Source organism: Parasteatoda tepidariorum, chromosome 4 (genome assembly GCF_982258835.1).
Source record: "Parasteatoda tepidariorum strain Cologne lab strain chromosome 4, Ptep-v5.0, whole genome shotgun sequence".
Taxonomy (NCBI): domain Eukaryota; kingdom Metazoa; phylum Arthropoda; class Arachnida; order Araneae; family Theridiidae; genus Parasteatoda; species Parasteatoda tepidariorum.
Window position 1 is genome coordinate 7308442 of NC_141758.1, and position 14215 is coordinate 7322656.

Below are 14215 nucleotides of genomic sequence, written 5' to 3' on the forward strand. Positions count from 1 at the left end.
TCACACTACCATTGGGGGAAAAAATCTTTTATGAGAAGAAAAAGAAACTTGGCAGCTGTGCGATATTTATGTTGCAGTGAATGGCCAAAATCAAGAGAATGTCGACTTTCACGGTGAATGTCAACAGTCACATGGTCTCAATGGTGAATGTCCGAAATATTTGTTATACGTGATTTGATGTTAATTGATTTGTTGATATTATTATATTCATTCGATGTTTTAATGTCAGCTGAGGATAGATTAGGAGAAATATCAGCGTTCGGAGTACTGGTTAAATGCACACTGGGCAGTGGCACTTGACCTTAAAAGAAACATTGATGTAGATTATACCGGGCAGTGGCACTGAACCTTAAAATAAACATTGACGTATCGCATACCGGGCAGTGGCACTTAACTAGACCTTATGTATATTTCGGACATTAACCAAAGCGACTATGTGATTGACAATATTCACAGATGGAAGTCAACAACCGCTCATTTCTGTCATTCACACCAATATATATATATATATATATATATATATATAAGTTCAAAATGAAGAATAAAACAAAGAAAAATTATAGACATATGAAAAAAAGGGGGTGGGAAATAATAAGTAAAAAAAAAAACAACAAACAATATTTTATTTAAAAAAAAAAAAAAAAAAAAAAAAAAAAAAAAAAGTGAAATGTTAATTAAAAAACCGGAAAAAAAGCCGGAAAAAAAGATATAATCTTTTCTTCAGCCCACACGATTATATCCGCAAAACAGAGTGCTTTCTGATATTGTATCAATAAAGCCAAAGCAAAATATATTAATACAATAGTGTGAGGAGCACTCAAAAAAATTTTTTATAAAATAACTACGTAAAAATAGATCATAAAAAGTAAATATAACATGTAAAAACAGATAATAAAATAAAAGAAAAAATAAAATAAAAATAAAAAACATTAAAAAGGGGGGACTATAAAGCGAGTAGCAAAATCATAACAACTTACTTGGACAGTTATTTTTCAAGAATGATTTAAAAATGTTTTCGCAGAAAGATTGCCAGATTACAAAATATGAAAACAAAAGATGAAAACAAAAGCGCAAATTGAGTGTAACAAAAGGGTTCTAAAGTGTCGTTCTTACTGCACTGCTGAAGTGATTTGTTATTCTGAGTTTTGATTTGTTAGTTACCAAGGATGGGCCCGAAATGGATGTGCACGAGGTAATATTATACTGGATAATTTTAAAAATTGATCATAAATAGTTTTAGAAGATAGATGTTTATTTAAGAAAAAATATAAAATAGAAAAGAGAAACATAAATTGCCTGCTTTGTAAATAATTTTAGCCGCGGATTTGCACGATATGGATTAGTACATAGAAAAATTATTTAAATTATCAAAGAAAAAATTTTAATAGATAATTTTTAACACGGATTTGCCCGAAATGGATTTGCACATGGAAAAATTAACAAAGAAAAAATTTTAGCAGATAATTTTAACCACGGATTTGCCCGAAATGGATTTGCACATGGAATTGTATAGATCAATATAAATCTTTTTTTTTACTTATTATTTCCCACCCCCTTTTTTTCATATGTCTATAATTTTTCTTTGTTTTATTCTTCATTTTGAACTTATCTAATGAGTGCTGTTTACTTGCAGCTTAAGCGCAATAAATGTTACTTATTGTTTTTCTTTACTTTCTTAGTGTTTTCTTGTATTTATTTATTTATATATATATATATATATATATATATATATATATATATATATATATATATATATATATATATATATATATATATATATATATATATATATATATATATATATATATATATATATATATATATATATATATATATATATATATATATATATATAATAACTAAATAAATACAAGAAAACACTAAGAAAGTTAAGAAAAACAATAAGTAACAATGTTTTTGTATAACAATAAGTAACAATGTTATTTCCCACCCCCTTTTTTTCATATGTCTATAATTTTTCTTTGTTTTTTTCTTCATTTTGAACTTATATATATATATATATATATATATATATATATATATATATATATACATGCAAACATTATTAATTTGGAAAATATTTTATGTGACATTTAATTTAGACCTGTTTATAAAAGGTTGAAAGGAGTGTGCAGAGAATCACTGAAAATAAAACATGCCTGTTTGTCCTTGATAAAATAGTGTGAAGGAAAATGTCAAAAATGTACAGTTTTTACGATGCTCACTGAATATGAATATAAATAGAATTCAGATCACTTGATGGAACTGTATATAGTTATTAATAAATTATTAAAAGAATTTATTACATTTCTTGTCTTTTTTATTTTCTAATCACTGCAATAGCGTAGAGGGGAACAAAAAGCGTTAAACAACCAATGAATATGCAGTCTTGTGTGAATGTAAAAGACAAACATGATTAAAAAATTTACTGCATACATATTTCTAAAGGCCAAAATTACTACATATTTCCAAATTAAGGCCAAAAGATTTCGGGGAGAAAAAAAAAATTTCGAAGTGAGAAGATCGACTTTTCGAATCGGTCAAAACTTTCTACCCGAGCATGTCCAACTAAAATACTTTTCGTTTTTGAATACTAATAATACCGCAATCACGAAATATTTCGAAATGAATCATACAAAACTAATAAATATTCAGTGCTAGAGGGCTGCGCCCCCTGCTCGCTAACGCTCGCCAACCTCCGAAAATTGCTACGCAATCTTATATGGTTTGCTTCGCTCGCTACTAACTTAGGTACATTGCAAATACACAAAATTCTAAGAATTCAAAACACAACTCGATTTCTCCATCATGGCAGCATTTCTTATATTTCCCAGAGGAATTTTTTTCTTCTGCGCAGAATTGAGCAGTACAAAAACTACAAATTTCGGGCATGGAACCGATGTTGTGTTCGACAACATCAACAGTTAAATCTTGAATGACAGCACGTCGTCCACGCATTCATTCACCACTACGTCTTTCATAGCTGTCATCAATGCTCTCTTCCAATCTTCGAGCACGCTTCTTTTGGCTATACTTCAAAAGCGTAACATTACGACTGAGACTGATTTTTCGATGAATAACTAATAACAATAAGAAAACAAATAAATTCGTAATATAAAACAAAAATCGTCAAATAACTTCGTAATATATCAATTCGTGGAAAAAAAAGCGCTTTCGACAAAATATTAAAATAGAGATCTATCGACAAAGACTACTCACTTCTGCCTAGCTTAATAGTATGAGATGATAGGGTGAATTACAGAAGATATCACATTTGGTGAGAATGCTTTCTCTGGTTATTTCAGTTTCCGTTTTCAGAAACGCTATATGTTGAGCCACCTCAGCTAGATTTGGCATGTGACATTTTTAGCGGCAATTATGGGTCGATTTTCTAGCGTTGCCATTCGGGGAGTTGTAATGAGGCTCTTTTTTGTCGCCGCGTAAGAGAAATAAATGTATAGATAACAAATAAAAAACAACTCAAATATAGTACAAAAGAAAATTCATAGAAATAACACTATGAAAGAAATATCCTTACAGTAAGATATAATTTAACGTACATTTTTCCTCCTAAAAGAACAAACAGTTAAACTAGCAAACAAGCCGGAAAAAATTAAACTTGCTAATTTCTGAATTCTGATAGTTCTCGCTCCTAAAGTCCGATTTATTTTGAATTGTTAACAAGTTGAACAGCTGATGACGTTCACGTCTATTCGGACGAGTTAGGGCGAGGATTGGGCGTTGAGCCCATGTCCGTGAGGTAGAGGGGTTCGATCCCCACCGGTCGAAGACTCCTTGCGTTTTTAATGGAGACTGGTGCATGTTAAATACGTCGGGTCATGAAGTAGTCCATGTTTTCAGAACAAATTAAACCTCTGGGGGTATTGAATCGGAGATTAATCGTTCGCTGGTTTGGGTCAAAATTATGATTTGCGGATGTATGGATGGTGTATGAATGTGTCCACCCTGGGAAGCGGGATGTAACTAATGTATGTTGTCCCCGGGCCCAGACCGTCGTCCATAGCCCATTGTGTGACGCAAATGAAAGTACCTGTCCGTATTGGCAGATTTAAAAAATAGAGAATAAGAGAGACGAAAACAAAAGCAGGGAGGAAAACGCTTTCAAAGGGCACTTATTTTGAAACATAAGAAAAAAGAAATAACTAAGAAAACTGGGTAATCCGGAAGTGAAACTGTAAGTAACCCTTAAAGATAGCAATCGTTCATCCTCTTTTGGTCACATCGGGTTATATTATGGCTTTTGAATCCTCAAGAGAAAAAGAAAATTACTCTTTTTTTTTCTTTTTTTAACGAACTGAAAAAAGACAGAGTTGTGCATTCTGCTTTCAGAATGGAAGTTGTTAATAAATTTGGAGATTATGATGATCAATTCTTTCGAAAATAAGATTTTTAATATCTCTAGAGGATAGATTAGGAGAAACATCAGTGTTCGGACCGGTTCGATGCATACTGGGCAGTGGCACTTGACCTTGAAAAAAAATGATGCAGGGCATACCGGGCAGTGGCACAAAACTTTAAAAAAAGAACAGTGCGGGATATACAGGGCAAATGTATGCTGGACAGTGGCACTTGACTAAGACCTAGTATACATTTCGGACACTTACTAAAGCGACTATGTGATTGTTCGACATATTCATTTCAAATTCATTGTTCTTACTATAAAATGCATTATAGTAACAACTTTTCATACTTTAATGTGCATGATAAATTACACTGGGTACGAACCCTAAAAATATGTTAGACATTTAAGAAAGCAGGCAAAAGGCTCCATAATATGCAAGAAAGTAAAATATCGATCAGTGTATCTAATAAATTTTATAAATAAGATTTTCCCCAAAAAATAGTTTATTAATGAGAAATGTATACTTTCCGGTCGTCTCTAAAATATGTTTTAAGAATAGGTATGAAGCTTGATTCACACTACATAAAATAGTTCTTTTCTTTTATAAGTAAACATTTCTCTTTGAAGCTCTGATTATGTTCACAGAAAAAAATTATTATATACTTATACACAAGTATTCCGAAACACGAGCGTGTAGTGGTAACTACGTTTCGTTGTTGACGCAATAACACAAGTTCGGTGCCTGATCACCGCAGATAATTTTAGAAATATTAATAAAAAATTTTATATCATTTAAGGAAGAAAGTTTTTTCCTTAAAGTCTGATAAATCCAAACAAAAAAGTAAGTGCACTAACACTCACTACTTCTGAGCCGTGATCGTATAGTGGTTAGTATATTGCATTGTGGCCGCGATAACCCAGGTTCGAATCCTGGTCACGGCAGTTAGATTCCCCTAAACGGTAGAATACTTTTTTCTTCCTTTAAGGTTAGAGCATTTTTCCTTAAAACTAGGAATATTCTCCCTAAACATAAAATTACAATTACACTCACCACTTCTGAGCCGTGATCGTATAGTGGTTAGTACATTGCGTTGTGGCCGCAATAACCCAGGTTCGAATCCTGGTCACGGCAGTTAGATTCCGCTAAACGGTACAATACTTTTTTCTTCATTTAAGGCTACACGGTACCCTTTTTTAAAAAAAAATTTTAAGGCCTGTAATATTAAAAGTAATAATAGATTTTCATTTGTATTATATTATTAAACTGATTTTCAAAAAGAAAAGGGAAATCGACAAATCACAATTTAAAAAATTTAAATTTTTTTAAAAAATTCAAGATTTTTTTAAATTTTTATAACTTTTTTAATTTTCAAAATTTTTCAGTTATTTTAAATAATATAAGTATCTTAGATTATTAGGAACAAAAGTTAGTATGGATTTGATGCTCTGATACTTAGTTGAATCTTAATTATTTTTATCGTTACTAAACACGTGGAAAACCCGAAAATTCTAAAAACTCCAACTTCAAATTTTTATTAAAAAAAATGTATACATCTCACACTGAAATCCATACTAACTTTTGGTCTGTATATACATAAAAGTTTCTACAAAAAATTTCAAGGCTTTATCTTTAAAGGGAAAAAAGCCTTAGGGAATCGAAAACAGTGGCATCAACAAAAAAGAAAGTCTGAGAAAATGACATTTAAAGTAAAGAGAACCATAAAACCAAAACTAAAAATGCTTGTACAGTCCTACTTACTTAATATATTATAAACAAACTTATTGCTGGTCCAAAAACACTAATTTACTTGAATATTAATAGTATTATATTTTTTCACATTTAAAATTTATATGTAACCTGTATCGGCTAAAATACACGTAACATTGGTTTAGACAAACAAAGCAATAGGATTAAAGAAATAGCTAGCATAATTATATAAATATTCAGTCAATCAAGTATAACAAATATTCTGTTACGAATGTATTTATAAATTAAAAAATATTAGTCTTAAAAAAGACTTTTTATAAATAAAAATTTAGTAAAAACACAACTTAAGAACGCATCCATCAAACACCGAACATAAATAAACAACAATGCTTCTAGAAGTGAAAGTGAAATTTGATAACTTTTGGAGAAAGTGAAAATTAATAATCATCGAAATAAAATAAGTCTTTTTTTGAAAAAAAAAGTTTTAAAATTAGATTTAAAAGAAAACGAAACTAACCACGCCCCCTCGCTTGTCAAATTGTGAGTCTGACACAACTCGGAAAAATCCTAATATCTCTAAAACTAATTAGATCTCAGATGCAAAATTTTTCAACTTGCTTCCCAACCACATTAGCCACCCAAAAATGCAAAAATATTTTTTTGCATATTTTTGCGAATTTTAGGGTACTGTGTAGCCTTAAGGATAGAGCATTTTTCCTTAAAACTAGGAATATTCTCCCTAAACATAAAATTACAATTACACTCACCACTTCTGAGCCGTGATCGTATAGTGGTTAGTACATTGTGTTGTGGCCGCAATAACCCAGGTTCGAAGCCTTGTCACGGCAGTTAGATTCCCCTAAACGGTACAATACTTTTTTCTTCCCTTAAGGATAGAGCATTTTTCCTTAAAACTAGGAATATTCTCCCTAAACATAAAATTACAATTACACTCACCACTTCTGAGCCGTGATCGTATAGTGGTTAGTACATTGCGTTGTGGCCGCAATAACCCAGGTTCGAATCCTGGTCACGGCAGTTAGATTCCGCTAAACGGTACAATACTTTTTTCTTCCTTTAAGGACATAGCATTTTTCCTTAAAACTAGGAATATTCTCCCTAAACATAAAATTACAATTACACTCACCACTTCTGAGCCGTGATCGTATAGTGGTTAGTACATTGTGTTGTGGCCGCAATAACCCAGGTTCGAAGCCTTGTCACGGCAGTTAGATTCCCCTAAACGGTACAATACTTTTTTCTTCCCTTAAGGATAGAGCATTTTTCCTTAAAACTAGGAATATTCTCCCTGAACATAAAATTACAATTACACTCACCACTTCCGAGCCGTGATCGTATAGTGGTTAGTACATTGCGTTGTGGCCGCATTAACCTAGATACGAATCCTGGTCACGGCAGTTAGATTCCCCTAAACTGTACAATACTTTTTTCTTCCTTTAAGGATAGAGCATTTTTCCTTAAAACGAGGAATATTCTCCCTAAACATAAAATTACAATTACACTCGCCACATATGAGCCGCGATCGTATAGTGGTTAGTACATTGCGTTGTGGCCGATATAACCCAGGTTCGAATCCTGGTCACGGCAGTTAGATTCCCCTAAACGGTACAATACTTTTTTCTTCCTTTAAGGATAGAGCATTTTTCCTTAAAACTAGGAATATTCTCCCTAAACATAAAATTACAATTACACTCACCACTTCTGAGCCGTGATCGTATAGTGGTTAGTACATTGCGTTGTGGCTGCAATAACCCAGGTTCGAATCCTGGTCACGGCAGTTAGATTCCCCTAAACGGTACAATACGTTTTTCTTCCTTTAAGGATAGAGCATTTTTCCTTAAAACTAGGAATATTCTCCCTAAACATAAAATTACAATTACGCTCACCACTTCTGAGCCGTGATCGTATAGTGGTTAGTACATTGCGTTGTGGCCGTAATAACCCAGGTTCGAATCCTGGTCACGGCAGTTAGATTCCCCTAAACGGTACAATACTTTTTTCTTCCTTTAAGGACATAGCATTTTTCCTTAAAACTAGGAATATTCTCCCTAAACATAATATTACAATTACGCTCACCACTTCTGAGCCGTGATCGTATAGTGGTTAGTACATTGCGTTGTGGCCGCAATAACCCAGGTTCGAATCCTGGTCACGGCAGTTAGATTCCCCTAAACGGTACAATACTTTTTCTTTCCTTTAAGGATAGAGCATTTTTCCTTAAAACTAGGAATATTCTCCCTAAACATAAAATTACAATTACGCTCACCACTTCTGAGCCGTGATCGTATAGTGGTTAGTACATTGCGTTGTGGCCGCAATAACCCAGGTTCGAATCCTGGTCACGGCAGTTAGATTCCCCTAAACGGTACAATACTTTTTCTTTCCTTTAAGGATAGAGCATTTTTCCTTAAAACTAGGAATATTCTCCCTAAACATAAAATTACAATTACGCTCACCACTTCTGAGCCGTGATCGTATAGTGGTTAGTACATTGCGTTGTGGCCGCAATAACCCAGGTTCGAATCCTGGTCACGGCAGTTAGATTCCCCTAAACGGTACAATACTTTTTCTTTCCTTTAAGGATAGAGCATTTTTCCTTAAAACTAGGAATATTCTCCCTAAACATAAAATTACAATTACGCTCACCACTTCTGAGCCGTGATCGTATAGTGGTTAGTACATTGCGTTATGGCCGTAATAACCCAGGTTCGAATCCTGGTCACGGCAGTTAGATTCCCCTAAACGGTACAATACTTTTTCTTTCCTTTAAGGATAGAGCATTTTTCCTTAAAACTAGGAATATTCTCCCTAAACATAAAATTACAATTACACTCACCACTTCTGAGCCGTGATCGTATAGTGGTTAGTACATTGCGTTGTGGCCGCAATAACCCAGGTTCGAATCCTGGTCACGGCAGTTAGATTCCGCTAAACGGTACAATACTTTTTTCTTCCTTTAAGGACATAGCATTTTTCCTTAAAACTAGGAATATTCTCCCTAAACATAAAATTACAATTACATTCACCACTTCTGAGCCGTGATCGTATAGTGGTTAGTACATTGTGTTGTGGCCGCATTAACCCAGGTTCGAAGCCTTGTCACGGCAGTTAGATTCCCCTAAATGGTACAATACTTTTTTCTTCCCTTAAGGATAGAGCATTTTTCCTTAAAACTAGGAATATTCTCCCTAAACATAAAATTACAATTACACTCACCACTTCTGAGCCGTGATCGTATAGCGGTTAGCACATTGCGTTGCGGCCGCAATAACCCAGTTACGAATCCTGGTCACGGCAGTTAGATTCCCCTAAACGGTACAATACTTTTTTCTTCCTTTAAGTATAGAGCATTTTTCCTTAAAACTAGGAATATTCTCCCTGAACATAAAATTACAATTACACTCACCACTTCCGAGCCGTGATCGTATAGTGGTTAGTACATTGCGTTGTGGCCGCATTAACCTAGATACGAATCCTGGTCACGGCAGTTAGATTCCCCTAAACTGTACAATACTTTTTTCTTCCTTTAAGGATAGAGCATTTTTCCTTAAAACTAGGAATATTCTCCCTAAACATAAAATTACAATTACACTCACCACTTCTGAGCCGTGATCGTATAGTGGTTAGTACATTGCGTTGTGGCTGCAATAACCCAGGTTCGAATCCTGGTCACGGCAGTTAGATTCCCCTAAACGGTACAATACTTTTTTCTTCCTTTAAGGATAGAGCATTTTTCCTTAAAACTAGGAATATTCTCCCTAAACATAAAATTACAATTACACTCACCACTTCTGAGCCGTGATCGTATAGTGGTTAGTACATTGCGTTGTGGCCGCAATAACCCAGGTTCGAATCCTGGTCACGGCAGTTAGATTCCGCTAAACGGTACAATACTTTTTTCTTCCTTTAAGGACATAGCATTTTTCCTTAAAACTAGGAATATTCTCCCTAAACATAAAATTACAATTACACTCACCACTTCTGAGCCGTGATCGTATAGTGGTTAGTACATTGTGTTGTGGCCGCAATAACCCAGGTTCGAAGCCTTGTCACGGCAGTTAGATTCCCCTAAACGGTACAATACTTTTTTCTTCCCTTAAGGATAGAGCATTTTTCCTTAAAACTAGGAATATTCTCCCTGAACATAAAATTACAATTACACTCACCACTTCCGAGCCGTGATCGTATAGTGGTTAGTACATTGCGTTGTGGCCGCATTAACCTAGATACGAATCCTGGTCACGGCAGTTAGATTCCCCTAAACTGTACAATACTTTTTTCTTCCTTTAAGGATAGAGCATTTTTCCTTAAAACGAGGAATATTCTCCCTAAACATAAAATTACAATTACACTCGCCACATATGAGCCGCGATCGTATAGTGGTTAGTACATTGCGTTGTGGCCGATATAACCCAGGTTCGAATCCTGGTCACGGCAGTTAGATTCCCCTAAACGGTACAATACTTTTTTCTTCCTTTAAGGATAGAGCATTTTTCCTTAAAACTAGGAATATTCTCCCTAAACATAAAATTACAATTACACTCACCACTTCTGAGCCGTGATCGTATAGTGGTTAGTACATTGCGTTGTGGCTGCAATAACCCAGGTTCGAATCCTGGTCACGGCAGTTAGATTCCCCTAAACGGTACAATACTTTTTTCTTCCTTTAAGGATAGAGCATTTTTCCTTAAAACTAGGAATATTCTCCCTAAACATAAAATTACAATTACGCTCACCACTTCTGAGCCGTGATCGTATAGTGGTTAGTACATTGCGTTGTGGCCGTAATAACCCAGGTTCGAATCCTGGTCACGGCAGTTAGATTCCCCTAAACGGTACAATACTTTTTTCTTCCTTTAAGGACATAGCATTTTTCCTTAAAACTAGGAATATTCTCCCTAAACATAATATTACAATTACGCTCACCACTTCTGAGCCGTGATCGTATAGTGGTTAGTACATTGCGTTGTGGCCGCAATAACCCAGGTTCGAATCCTGGTCACGGCAGTTAGATTCCCCTAAACGGTACAATACTTTTTCTTTCCTTTAAGGATAGAGCATTTTTCCTTAAAACTAGGAATATTCTCCCTAAACATAAAATTACAATTACGCTCACCACTTCTGAGCCGTGATCGTATAGTGGTTAGTACATTGCGTTGTGGCCGCAATAACCCAGGTTCGAATCCTGGTCACGGCAGTTAGATTCCCCTAAACGGTACAATACTTTTTCTTTCCTTTAAGGATAGAGCATTTTTCCTTAAAACTAGGAATATTCTCCCTAAACATAAAATTACAATTACGCTCACCACTTCTGAGCCGTGATCGTATAGTGGTTAGTACATTGCGTTGTGGCCGCAATAACCCAGGTTCGAATCCTGGTCACGGCAGTTAGATTCCCCTAAACGGTACAATACTTTTTCTTTCCTTTAAGGATAGAGTATTTTTCCTTAAAACTAGGAATATTCTCCCTAAACATAAAATTACAATTACGCTCACCACTTCTGAGCCGTGATCGTATAGTGGTTAGTACATTGCGTTGTGGCCGTAATAACCCAGGTTCGAATCCTGGTCACGGCAGTTAGATTCCCCTAAACGGTACAATACTTTTTCTTTCCTTTAAGGATAGAGCATTTTTCCTTAAAACTAGGAATATTCTCCCTAAACATAAAATTACAATTACACTCACCACTTCTGAGCCGTGATCGTATAGTGGTTAGTACATTGCGTTGTGGCCGCAATAACCCAGGTTCGAATCCTGGTCACGGCAGTTAGATTCCGCTAAACGGTACAATACTTTTTTCTTCCTTTAAGGACATAGCATTTTTCCTTAAAACTAGGAATATTCTCCCTAAACATAAAATTACAATTACACTCACCACTTCTGAGCCGTGATCGTATAGTGGTTAGTACATTGTGTTGTGGCCGCATTAACCCAGGTTCGAAGCCTTGTCACGGCAGTTAGATTCCCCTAAATGGTACAATACTTTTTTCTTCCCTTAAGGATAGAGCATTTTTCCTTAAAACTAGGAATATTCTCCCTAAACATAAAATTACAATTACACTCACCACTTCTGAGCCGTGATCGTATAGCGGTTAGCACATTGCGTTGCGGCCGCAATAACCCAGTTACGAATCCTGGTCACGGCAGTTAGATTCCCCTAAACGGTACAATACTTTTTTCTTCCTTTAAGTATAGAGCATTTTTCCTTAAAACTAGGAATATTCTCCCTGAACATAAAATTACAATTACACTCACCACTTCCGAGCCGTGATCGTATAGTGGTTAGTACATTGCGTTGTGGCCGCATTAACCTAGATACGAATCCTGGTCACGGCAGTTAGATTCCCCTAAACTGTACAATACTTTTTTCTTCCTTTAAGGATAGAGCATTTTTCCTTAAAACTAGGAATATTCTCCCTAAACATAAAATTACAATTACACTCACCACTTCTGAGCCGTGATCGTATAGTGGTTAGTACATTGCGTTGTGGCTGCAATAACCCAGGTTCGAATCCTGGTCACGGCAGTTAGATTCCCCTAAACGGTACAATACTTTTTTCTTCCTTTAAGGATAGAGCATTTTTCCTTAAAACTAGGAATATTCTCCCTAAACATAAAATTACAATTACGCTCACCACTTCTGAGCCGTGATCGTATAGTGGTTAGTACATTGCGTTGTGGCCGTAATAACCCAGGTTCGAATCCTGGTCACGGCAGTTAGATTCCCCTAAACGGTACAATACTTTTTTCTTCCTTTAAGGACATAGCATTTTTCCTTAAAACTAGGAATATTCTCCCTAAACATAATATTACAATTACGCTCACCACTTCTGAGCCGTGATCGTATAGTGGTTAGTACATTGCGTTGTGGCCGCAATAACCCAGGTTCGAATCCTGGTCACGGCAGTTAGATTCCCCTAAACGGTACAATACTTTTTCTTTCCTTTAAGGATAGAGCATTTTTCCTTAAAACTAGGAATATTCTCCCTAAACATAAAATTACAATTACGCTCACCACTTCTGAGCCGTGATCGTATAGTGGTTAGTACATTGCGTTGTGGCCGTAATAACCCAGGTTCGAATCCTGGTCACGGCAGTTAGATTCCCCTAAACGGTACAATACTTTTTCTTTCCTTTAAGTATAGAGCATTTTTCCTTAAAACTAGGAATATTCTCCCTAAACATAAAATTACAATTACGCTCACCACTTCTGAGCCGTGATCGTATAGTGGTTAGTACATTGCGTTGTGGCCGTAATAACCCAGGTTCGAATCCTGGTCACGGCAGTTAGATTCCCCTAAACGGTACAATACTTTTTCTTTCCTTTAAGGATAGAGAATTTTTCATTAAAACTAGGAATATTCTCCCTAAACATAAAATTACAATTACGCTCACCACTTCTGAGCCGTGATCGTATAGTGGTTAGTACATTGCGTTGTGGCCGCAATAACCCAGGTTCGAATCCTGGTCACGGCAGTTAGATTCCCCTAAACGGTACAATACTTTTTCTTTCCTTTAAGGATAGAGCATTTTTCCTTAAAACTAGGAATATTCTCCCTAAACATAAAATTACAATTACGCTCACCACTTCTGAGCCGTGATCGTATAGTGGTTAGTACATTGCGTTGTGGCCGTAATAACCCAGGTTCGAATCCTGGTCACGGCAGTTAGATTCCCCTAAACGGTACAATACTTTTTCTTTCCTTTAAGGATAGAGCATTTTTCCTTAAAACTAGGAATATTCTCCCTAAACATAAAATTACAATTACGCTCACCACTTCTGAGCCGTGATCGTATAGTGGTTAGTACATTGCGTTGTGGCCGTAATAACCCAGGTTCGAATCCTGGTCACGGCAGTTAGATTCCCCTAAACGGTACAATACTTTTTCTTTCCTTTAAGGATAGAGAATTTTTCCTTAAAACTAGGAATATTCTCCCTAAACATAAAATTACAATTACGCTCACCACTTCTGAGCCGTGATCGTATAGTGGTTAGTACATTGCGTTGTGGCCGCAATAACCCAGGTTCGAATCCTGGTCACGGCAGTTAGATTCCCCTAAACGGTACAATACTTTTTTCTTCCTTTAAGGATTGAGCATTTTTCCTTAAAACTAGGAATAT

At 35.5% G+C, this 14215-nt stretch overlaps 27 non-coding genes across 27 annotated transcripts; all 27 read left to right on the forward strand.

The window, feature by feature from the left end:
- The first annotated feature begins 5423 nt into the window (after nucleotides 1-5423).
- TRNAH-GUG (transfer RNA histidin (anticodon GUG)) lies at nucleotides 5424-5495 on the forward strand. Its single transcript has one exon. It is a non-coding gene; the product is annotated as a tRNA-His (tRNA).
- Nucleotides 5496-7037: 1542 nt separating this feature from the next.
- On the forward strand, nucleotides 7038-7109 carry TRNAH-GUG (transfer RNA histidin (anticodon GUG)). The gene has a single exon. It is a non-coding gene; the product is annotated as a tRNA-His (tRNA).
- A 688-nt stretch (nucleotides 7110-7797) lies between these two features.
- Nucleotides 7798-7869, forward strand: TRNAH-GUG (transfer RNA histidin (anticodon GUG)). Its single transcript has one exon. It is a non-coding gene; the product is annotated as a tRNA-His (tRNA).
- Nucleotides 7870-7987: 118 nt separating this feature from the next.
- TRNAH-GUG (transfer RNA histidin (anticodon GUG)) lies at nucleotides 7988-8059 on the forward strand. Its single transcript has one exon. It is a non-coding gene; the product is annotated as a tRNA-His (tRNA).
- A 118-nt stretch (nucleotides 8060-8177) lies between these two features.
- On the forward strand, nucleotides 8178-8249 carry TRNAH-GUG (transfer RNA histidin (anticodon GUG)). Its single transcript has one exon. It is a non-coding gene; the product is annotated as a tRNA-His (tRNA).
- Nucleotides 8250-8367: 118 nt separating this feature from the next.
- On the forward strand, nucleotides 8368-8439 carry TRNAH-GUG (transfer RNA histidin (anticodon GUG)). The gene has a single exon. It is a non-coding gene; the product is annotated as a tRNA-His (tRNA).
- Nucleotides 8440-8557: 118 nt separating this feature from the next.
- On the forward strand, nucleotides 8558-8629 carry TRNAH-GUG (transfer RNA histidin (anticodon GUG)). Its single transcript has one exon. It is a non-coding gene; the product is annotated as a tRNA-His (tRNA).
- Nucleotides 8630-8747: 118 nt separating this feature from the next.
- Nucleotides 8748-8819, forward strand: TRNAH-AUG (transfer RNA histidin (anticodon AUG)). The gene has a single exon. It is a non-coding gene; the product is annotated as a tRNA-His (tRNA).
- Nucleotides 8820-8937: 118 nt separating this feature from the next.
- On the forward strand, nucleotides 8938-9009 carry TRNAH-GUG (transfer RNA histidin (anticodon GUG)). The gene has a single exon. It is a non-coding gene; the product is annotated as a tRNA-His (tRNA).
- Nucleotides 9010-9697: 688 nt separating this feature from the next.
- TRNAH-GUG (transfer RNA histidin (anticodon GUG)) lies at nucleotides 9698-9769 on the forward strand. Its single transcript has one exon. It is a non-coding gene; the product is annotated as a tRNA-His (tRNA).
- A 118-nt stretch (nucleotides 9770-9887) lies between these two features.
- On the forward strand, nucleotides 9888-9959 carry TRNAH-GUG (transfer RNA histidin (anticodon GUG)). The gene has a single exon. It is a non-coding gene; the product is annotated as a tRNA-His (tRNA).
- Nucleotides 9960-10647: 688 nt separating this feature from the next.
- On the forward strand, nucleotides 10648-10719 carry TRNAH-GUG (transfer RNA histidin (anticodon GUG)). Its single transcript has one exon. It is a non-coding gene; the product is annotated as a tRNA-His (tRNA).
- A 118-nt stretch (nucleotides 10720-10837) lies between these two features.
- On the forward strand, nucleotides 10838-10909 carry TRNAH-GUG (transfer RNA histidin (anticodon GUG)). Its single transcript has one exon. It is a non-coding gene; the product is annotated as a tRNA-His (tRNA).
- Nucleotides 10910-11027: 118 nt separating this feature from the next.
- Nucleotides 11028-11099, forward strand: TRNAH-GUG (transfer RNA histidin (anticodon GUG)). Its single transcript has one exon. It is a non-coding gene; the product is annotated as a tRNA-His (tRNA).
- A 118-nt stretch (nucleotides 11100-11217) lies between these two features.
- Nucleotides 11218-11289, forward strand: TRNAH-GUG (transfer RNA histidin (anticodon GUG)). The gene has a single exon. It is a non-coding gene; the product is annotated as a tRNA-His (tRNA).
- Nucleotides 11290-11407: 118 nt separating this feature from the next.
- On the forward strand, nucleotides 11408-11479 carry TRNAH-GUG (transfer RNA histidin (anticodon GUG)). The gene has a single exon. It is a non-coding gene; the product is annotated as a tRNA-His (tRNA).
- Nucleotides 11480-11597: 118 nt separating this feature from the next.
- TRNAH-GUG (transfer RNA histidin (anticodon GUG)) lies at nucleotides 11598-11669 on the forward strand. The gene has a single exon. It is a non-coding gene; the product is annotated as a tRNA-His (tRNA).
- A 118-nt stretch (nucleotides 11670-11787) lies between these two features.
- Nucleotides 11788-11859, forward strand: TRNAH-GUG (transfer RNA histidin (anticodon GUG)). Its single transcript has one exon. It is a non-coding gene; the product is annotated as a tRNA-His (tRNA).
- A 688-nt stretch (nucleotides 11860-12547) lies between these two features.
- TRNAH-GUG (transfer RNA histidin (anticodon GUG)) lies at nucleotides 12548-12619 on the forward strand. The gene has a single exon. It is a non-coding gene; the product is annotated as a tRNA-His (tRNA).
- Nucleotides 12620-12737: 118 nt separating this feature from the next.
- Nucleotides 12738-12809, forward strand: TRNAH-GUG (transfer RNA histidin (anticodon GUG)). Its single transcript has one exon. It is a non-coding gene; the product is annotated as a tRNA-His (tRNA).
- A 118-nt stretch (nucleotides 12810-12927) lies between these two features.
- On the forward strand, nucleotides 12928-12999 carry TRNAH-GUG (transfer RNA histidin (anticodon GUG)). The gene has a single exon. It is a non-coding gene; the product is annotated as a tRNA-His (tRNA).
- A 118-nt stretch (nucleotides 13000-13117) lies between these two features.
- Nucleotides 13118-13189, forward strand: TRNAH-GUG (transfer RNA histidin (anticodon GUG)). The gene has a single exon. It is a non-coding gene; the product is annotated as a tRNA-His (tRNA).
- Nucleotides 13190-13307: 118 nt separating this feature from the next.
- On the forward strand, nucleotides 13308-13379 carry TRNAH-GUG (transfer RNA histidin (anticodon GUG)). Its single transcript has one exon. It is a non-coding gene; the product is annotated as a tRNA-His (tRNA).
- Nucleotides 13380-13497: 118 nt separating this feature from the next.
- Nucleotides 13498-13569, forward strand: TRNAH-GUG (transfer RNA histidin (anticodon GUG)). Its single transcript has one exon. It is a non-coding gene; the product is annotated as a tRNA-His (tRNA).
- A 118-nt stretch (nucleotides 13570-13687) lies between these two features.
- Nucleotides 13688-13759, forward strand: TRNAH-GUG (transfer RNA histidin (anticodon GUG)). The gene has a single exon. It is a non-coding gene; the product is annotated as a tRNA-His (tRNA).
- A 118-nt stretch (nucleotides 13760-13877) lies between these two features.
- On the forward strand, nucleotides 13878-13949 carry TRNAH-GUG (transfer RNA histidin (anticodon GUG)). The gene has a single exon. It is a non-coding gene; the product is annotated as a tRNA-His (tRNA).
- A 118-nt stretch (nucleotides 13950-14067) lies between these two features.
- On the forward strand, nucleotides 14068-14139 carry TRNAH-GUG (transfer RNA histidin (anticodon GUG)). Its single transcript has one exon. It is a non-coding gene; the product is annotated as a tRNA-His (tRNA).
- Nucleotides 14140-14215: the final 76 nt, after the last annotated feature.